We start from the raw sequence: 7,875 nt of genomic DNA, 5'->3' as shown, positions 1-7,875 counted from the left end.
GAAGGACCAGCATGTCACCAGGTGAGGAACGTCAGGTTGACTGGAAAATGATGATGTGTTGTGTGAGTCTAGTGACGGCTGGTGGCGGGAGGGAGGGTATGCTGCGGGAGGGAGGGAGGGAGGGCATGTTGCTCTGGCCACCTAACCTTTATGTATCAGTTTCACTTTCTAGTTCAGGACGCCCCTGCCCAGGGTCCTGGCCCCTCTCAGTTCTCATAGTCCTTACGTCTACGGGTAGAAGACTCACTTTACCATACCCATATTCAGTAGAGGGTTTTGCGCTCTGAAGAACCTTATTCCCACTGGCAGTAGAGGCCAAATGCGCCATTACCCTCTGCGTACTCTTAATGAGATCCAATGCCTCGTGTTAAGCCGTTGTATGAACACTTTAGTCTACTCTCACGTGATTTACCTCTCGCCAGAGAATCGTTAACCCGTTGAATGACCACATCACCAAACGAGCAGCTGTAGTTACCACCGAGAAGCACCAATCTGCTTGTTTAATGGGGTCGACTCACCTCCTCAAGGCCACTAAATACTACTACACACGAGTCAAACCACCTCGCAACCCACGCCGTTAAATCGAGTACTTTCACCCTAGAGTAATGCTAGCCGAAAGGTCACCTTATTCCCTTTTTCGTTGCTGGGGTACAACCTAATCACCACTTATGATTCGTGTCATTGCCACTAGTAATTACCTCCTCCCACTGGCTGAGGAAGATGTGGCAGAGGACACTACAGCAGGAGGTCTGTCCTCAACCACAGGTCAGCACCACCGACTCCAAATATGATGTAAAAAACAGTTCTTATAATGTTGTCTTCCAGTACAATAACACCATCACCTTAATAAACACCTGGCCACATTATGCAACAGTTGGCAGTGTTTACGTCGTCAAAAGCAAGGTATGTAAATATATTTCTGTCAGCCAGACGTAAAACTGTAAAGGAAAGATGTTATTGGCACCGTCATGCAGTACGTAGGGATGACCACAAAAATGCGATGGCTAAACATTGCTATGAAAATCCCGTTATCTTATACCCCTCTGCTCATTATGCCACACGTAACCTCATTAAATCTATCTTAATTGCCAATACTAAGAACTTTAATTAGTCCTCAGGCAATTTTATATCCTATCCTAGTATTATCCAAATGATTATGACAGAATTGACAAAACACGAGGAGAAAAAAAGTAGTTCAAGACACACCCAGCTACCCAGGTCAACCCCCGCCACATCCCCCCCCTCCCCCCCTTTAATCACTCTCCCTTACAAGGGTTACGACTGGACGAAGCAGACAGTGCTGGCCTACAAAGATTGGTGTTAGACGGCGGGAACCATGTGTGATGTTTCGGGTATATATAACTTTGTTAAGTACTGGTGGCACCTGATGATGAGGTGCATTGTCTCCACGAGACATGTCCTGCCACATGTATAGAAAATTTACTTTAGACAAAATTGTATGAACTACTAAAGTGCGATTTCACCTTTATATATATATATATATATATATATATATATATATATATATATATATATATATATATATATATATTATACTTGATTGCCGTTTCTCGCGTCAGAGAGGTAGCGCCAGGAAACAGAGGGCGGGGGGGGGGGGTACTGACATTTTTGGACATAGGGAGAGAATGAGTGAGGAAACTTTGAAAAACAGGACATATGTAGTAGGAGCGAGGGTAACGAGGAGAGTGGGGAGACCAAATTGGAGATGAATGATGAAGTACAAAAGATTTTGAACAATCGGGGTCTGAAGAAGCAGTAGGGTGAAAGGCATGCACGGGATAGAGTGATTTTGAATGATGTGGAATGCTGGGGTCAACGTGTACCTAATGGACGGAACCAGGGCATATGAAGCGGCCGGGGTAAAACATGGAAAGGTCTGTGAGGCCAGGATGTGGATAGGGAGCTGTGGTTTCGGTGCATTACACATGACAGCTAGACTGAGAGTGAGCTGGTACGGCCTTTCGTCGTCTGTTCCTGGCGCTACCTCGCTAACGCGGGAAGTGGTAATGAAGTATGAAATAAAAAAAAAAAAAGGCAAGTGTATATTCAGATCGGATGAATGATTTGCCCAATTTTTGTTTGGTGTATTGTTGTCTTCCATCAACCCCTCACAGTGAGTACAAGAAGACGTTGCATGATCGCCCCAGGAAATAAAATCTTGGGTATGACATCATTATTATCATTATAACTGTCATTACACATGCTCTGCCTTCCTCTGCACCAGATCTAGCAGCAGACAGAACTCCCCAGCAGCACCGTGTAGCTGCGTCTGATCACATCACTGGCAGTCTGTCACAAGAGAGTCTGGCACAGGCGTATGATCACGGACGTTAATATTCCTATGTGGACGGCACGTGAGACACGGGTAGAGGCAGGTCCCTCACGGGTCTCTTCCGCAGTGTGGAGTAACCCAAGCCTTGCACAGGAGCCGCCTCACAGTACGTCAACCTACACGTCAGCGCTCGTGTTATATTTTCCTCAGCTTTCGTGTCCTCCGGGAAGAACACATCTCATCCACTACCCTCGCACGTCAGCGTTCATGATGGTCTAATATTATCTAACAACAACCTGTGCGTCGTAATTCTTAAATCGCTCATAGACAGACACAGGTACGTATATACACTCATGTATATATACACACGATATGGCAGACGAGCAGACACAGACTATGTTAAACAGTTTGACACAAACACTTTGGTAGACGCAGAGCGAGAGGGACGCCATCATATCCCTAGGTTGATACAGACCTCATCATGTGTCACACAGTCAAGAGTTGTACCACCTCACCAGAGGCTTGGCAACTCATACCACCTCACGCACCCACAGCTGATTGAACGGTAAGAGTCCCCCGACCCACCCACCCACCCACCTCCTCCTTCACACTGTCTGAGGAAACTGACATTCAATAGATTCAGAACATGAAAGCCGGAGGTTTGGAGTGCCACAACCCGTCCACTGGAATGAAGAGATCATTAGACACCCGAGCAGCGAGGCTCGTTAGAGGTGAGCTGGGCAGGTCCCTCCATCACCCAAGCAGTGAGGAACGTCATAAAAGCAAGCAGGTGGAAGCCATCAGCAGGTACGTCCTCCACGTATAAAGGTGAGAAAGACGCCAGGTGATCACCCGAAGCGCCGCCCACACACCCGTACCACAGGACGGCCGCCACAGTTCATGGTGTCTACCACAAGTGTTGGTGGTGGAGTGTGGCTGGGGTGGTACAGAGTGACAGTCACTTGTGGTGGTTGTGGGAGGCAGGGTTGTGGCTGCAGCGATACATGGAGACGGTCATCTGTGGTGGTTGTGGGAGGCTGGGGTGTGGCTGGGGCGGTACATAGTCACCTGTGGTGGTTGTGGGAGGCTGGGGTGTGGCTGGGGCGGTACATAGTCACCTGTGGTGGTTGTGGGAGGTTGGGGTGTGGCTGGGGCGGTACATAGTCACCTGTGGTGGTTGTGGGAGGCTGGGGTGTGGCTGGGGCGGTACATAGTCACCTGTGGTGGTTGTGGGAGGTTGGGGTGTGGCTGGGGCGGTACATAATCACCTGTTGTGGTTGTGGGAGGCTGGGGTGTGGCTGGGGCGGTACATAGTCACCTGTGGTGGTTGTGGGAGGCTGGGGTGTGGCTGGGGCGGTACATAATCACCTGTGGTGGTTGTGGGAGGCTGGGGTGTGGCTGGGGCGGTACATAGTCACCTGTGGTGGTTGTGGGAGGCTGGGGTGTGGCTGGGGCGGTACATAGTCACCTGTGGTGGTTGTGGGAGGTTGGGGTGTGGCTGGGGCGGTACATAATCACCTGTTGTGGTTGTGGGAGGCTGGGGTGTGGCTGGGGCGGTACATAATCACCTGTGGTGGTTGTGGGAGGCTGGGGCGGTACATAGTCACCTGTGGTGGTTGTGGGAGGCTGGGGTGTGGCTGGGGCGGTACATAATCACCTGTGGTGGTTGTGGGAGGCTGGGGTGTGGCTGGGGCGGTACATAATCACCTGTGGTGGTTGTGGGAGGCTGGGGCGGTACATAATCACCTGTGGTGGTTGTGGGAGGCTGGGGTGTGGCTGGGGCGGTACATAATCACCTGTGGTGGTTGTGGGAGGTTGGGGTGTGGCTGGGGCGGTACATAATCACCTGTGGTGGTTGTGGGAGGTTGGGGTGTGGCTGGGGCGGTACACAATCACCTGTGGTGGTTGTGGGAGGCTGGGGTAATAGTGTGAAGGTAGACAGAGGCAGACCATGTATTGTGCTGACGTGAGGAGTGCGAGACACGGAACACAGACACAGCAGAACTCTTAATGTGAACATCTCGTTACAGAGGTTATGAAGTACTATCTTGATATGAAGGTTATGAAGTACTATCTTGATATGAAGGTTATGAAGTACTATCTTGATATCAAAGCAGTGGAGGACTGGAATAATCTGTGATGAAAATGGAAATGCTGCCACTGGTAAAAGGTTCAAAAGGCTTTTGATGGAAGAGAGATTTACCAGAGATGGGGCCCCACCAGTGTACAACTCCCTCCCCGTACAGTACAAGAGATGGTGCCCCACCAGTGTAGAACTCCCTCCCCGTACAGTACAAGAGATGGGGCCCCACCAGTGTACAACTCCCTCCCCGTACAGTACAAGAGATGGGGCCCCACCAGTGTACAACTCCCTCCCCGTACAGTACAAGAGATGGGGCCCCACCAGTGTACAACTCCCTCCCCGTACAGTACAAGAGATGGGGCCCCACCAGTGTACAACTCCCTCCCCGTACAGTACAAGAGATGGGGCCCCACCAGTGTAGAACTCCCTCCCCGTACAGTACAAGAGATGGGGCCCCACCAGTGTAGAACTCCCTCCCCGTACCGTACAATGAGGTAATTGCACCAGGGGAGGGGAACATGGCCATGCCACCTAATGCCCCAAGGGAATATGGTCATGTGCCCTAATACCCCAGGGGAACCTGGCCATACTACCCAGCACACCAGGGAACCTGGCCATGCAATCCAATACCCCAGGAGTACCTGGCCATTCTGTTCAATACCCTGGGGAAACATGGTCATGCTACACAATATCCCAGACGAACATTGCCATACTGCTTAATACCCCAGGGGGAACGTGGCTATGCTATCCAATGCCCCAGGGAACAAGGCCATGCTACCCAATACCCCGTGGGAACAGGACCAGGCTACCCAGCCCCGTGGGGAACATGGCCAGGCTACCCAGCCCCGTGGGGAACATGGCCAGGCTACCCAATACCCCGTGGGAACAGGACCAGGCTACCCAGCCCCGTGGGGAACATGGCCAGGCTACCCAGCCCCGTGGGGAACATGGCCAGGCTACCCAGCCCCGTGGGGAACATGGCCAGGCTACCCACCCCCGTGGGGAACATGGCCAGGCTACCCAGCCCCGTGGGGAACATGGCCAGGCTACCCAATACCCCGTGGGAACAGGACCAGGCTACCCAGCCCCGTGGGGAACATGGCCAGGCTACCCAGCCCCGTGGGGAACATGGCCAGGCTACCCAGCCCCGTGGGGAACATGGCCAGGCTACCCAGCCCCGTGGGGAACATGGCCAGGCTACCCAGCCCCGTGGGGAACATGGCCAGGCTACCCACCCCCGTGGGGGACATGGCCAGGCTACCCACCCCCGTGGGGAACATGACCAGGCTACCCAGCCCCGTGGGGAACATGGCCAGGCTACCCAGCCCCGTGGGGAACATGACCAGGCTACCCAGCCCCGTGGGGAACATGGCCAGGCTACCCAGCCCCGTGGGGAACATGACCAGGCTACCCAGCCCCGTGGGGAACATGACCAGGCTACCCAGCCCCGTGGGGAACATGGCCAGGCTACCCATCCCCGTGGGGAACATGACCAGGCTACCCACCCCCGTGGGGAACATGACCAGGCTACCCAGCCCCGTGGGGAACATGACCAGGCTACCCAGCCCCGTGGGGAACATGGCCAGGCTACCCAGCCCCGTGGGGAACATGGCCAGGCTACCCAGCCCCGTGGGGAACATGGCCAGGCTACCCACCCCCGTGGGGAACATGGCCAGGCTACCCACCCCCGTGGGGAACATGGCCAGGCTACCCAGCCCCGTGGGGAACATGACCAGGCTACCCAGCCCCGTGGGGAACATGACCAGGCTACCCAGCCCCGTGGGGAACATGGCCAGGCTACCCAGCCCCGTGGGGAACATGGCCAGGCTACCCAGCCCCGTGGGGAACATGGCCAGGCTGCTGTTGATTTAGATGATGAGGAATGAATGACGTGATCATAATGAGACAGTGGACCACAAGTGTGGCTGGTCGTGGCACAGTTCCCCCCACGTGTGTGTCTGGCACAACTATGACGAGTGAGCACACATGAAGCAGTCTGCTCAGGGAGCTACAGGTCGTCAAGGTCGAAATCTAACGTCAGTCTACAAAGCAGGACTCACTCAGTATGTACAGTTGCAGTCCAGCAAACACCTACATTAGGTCGCTGGTCCACGCTGAGGTTCGCCCTGTACCCCGCCCCAGAGCAGCCCAGGTCCAGCAGCTGAACCTCATGATAGAAATACTGGCAGGATATTGTCCATGACAAGGCCACCAACATTAGGGTCAGGCCCTACCCCTACTGGGTCACATGGCCCTCCCTCGCTCATGTCCGTGTGTACAGTTATGACTGACCTCCACCCCTCCTACGTCAAACTACAGTTGAATTCCCACACGTCTGGTAACCCGTACCAGGGGAAGGAGACAACGCCAGATGTGTAGACTTCTTCACCACCTGAGCTGCCATGTTTGTGGGATCCAGAAAGAAAAAGACGAGTTGCTGCGAGGTGATCGTCTGCCCCGGCCAGCCATGTCATCCACACGAGAACCGAAGCACCGGCAGGAGGCAGTCTCCGACCACGACTCCTCATAACCCATACAGAAACTCTGCTGCTGAATTACTGGCTATATCCCACACGAGCCTTACTCAGAGATATCATGTTAACCTAGACAGCGACGTTGTCATGACTGGCATATGAAGGAGTATGACTTTCATGGCTTGCCTGCATCGCTCTTACAGTTTTCCTGAAGGAGCGAAGGAACTTCGGGCAATGGTAAACTCGGTGTCAGGATTTCTCACTACTCATCCTTCACCTTTAATCATTAGACGACTTGCCTCCTGGCCAGGCTGGCCACTCATCTCATGATGAATACACGAGTCATCACATGTGATGCTCCATGTGCACATAACAACATGATGGAACCAGCACGACCCACCGGGGAAGCAGGTTGACCGCGTCACGAACAGTCGTGCAAAGTGAGAGGGGAGAGAGAGAGAGAGAGAGAGAGAGAGAGAGAGAGAGAGAGAGAGAGAGAGAGAGAGAGAGAGAGAGAGAGAGAGAGAGAGAGAGAGAGAGAGACCATGTACCAGGAGGAGAGACAGTTTGATCAGTAGAGACACAAGGGAGGAACATTGGTGTTACTTACCTTTCCTTGTGTTCCGGGATGGGTTCCTGGATTGACATGGCGTTCAGCCGCTGGAAGGTGTTGAGCCTCTGGAGGCGGTACAGCTTCAGGTTCTGTAGCACCATCTTGCTGGAGTCGACAACCTTGACGCACACTGATAATAAGACTTTATGATCCCCGCCCGAGTCTACACCTCAGCACTGACGCCTTAGACACTCTGGCGGACGAGTTTAATGTTTGTTAGAGTTATGACTGACGACGAGAGTAATGTGCGCCTCCTGACACGTCCCTGGTAAGAAGAATAAGGTGTGTCAGCAGGAACACACCTGAGCGGGTAACGGGTTACCACACCTTACGTTGGTCGCGATCTCGTATCTTCTATGACGGTAAATCACCCCCGATAATTTGTACTATAAACGTGCACCATCAAAATACC

The sequence above is a fragment of the Panulirus ornatus genome, chromosome 55 (genome assembly GCF_036320965.1).
Source record: "Panulirus ornatus isolate Po-2019 chromosome 55, ASM3632096v1, whole genome shotgun sequence".
NCBI classification, from domain to species: Eukaryota; Metazoa; Arthropoda; class Malacostraca; order Decapoda; family Palinuridae; genus Panulirus; species Panulirus ornatus.
This window is presented reverse-complemented; position numbering follows the sequence as displayed.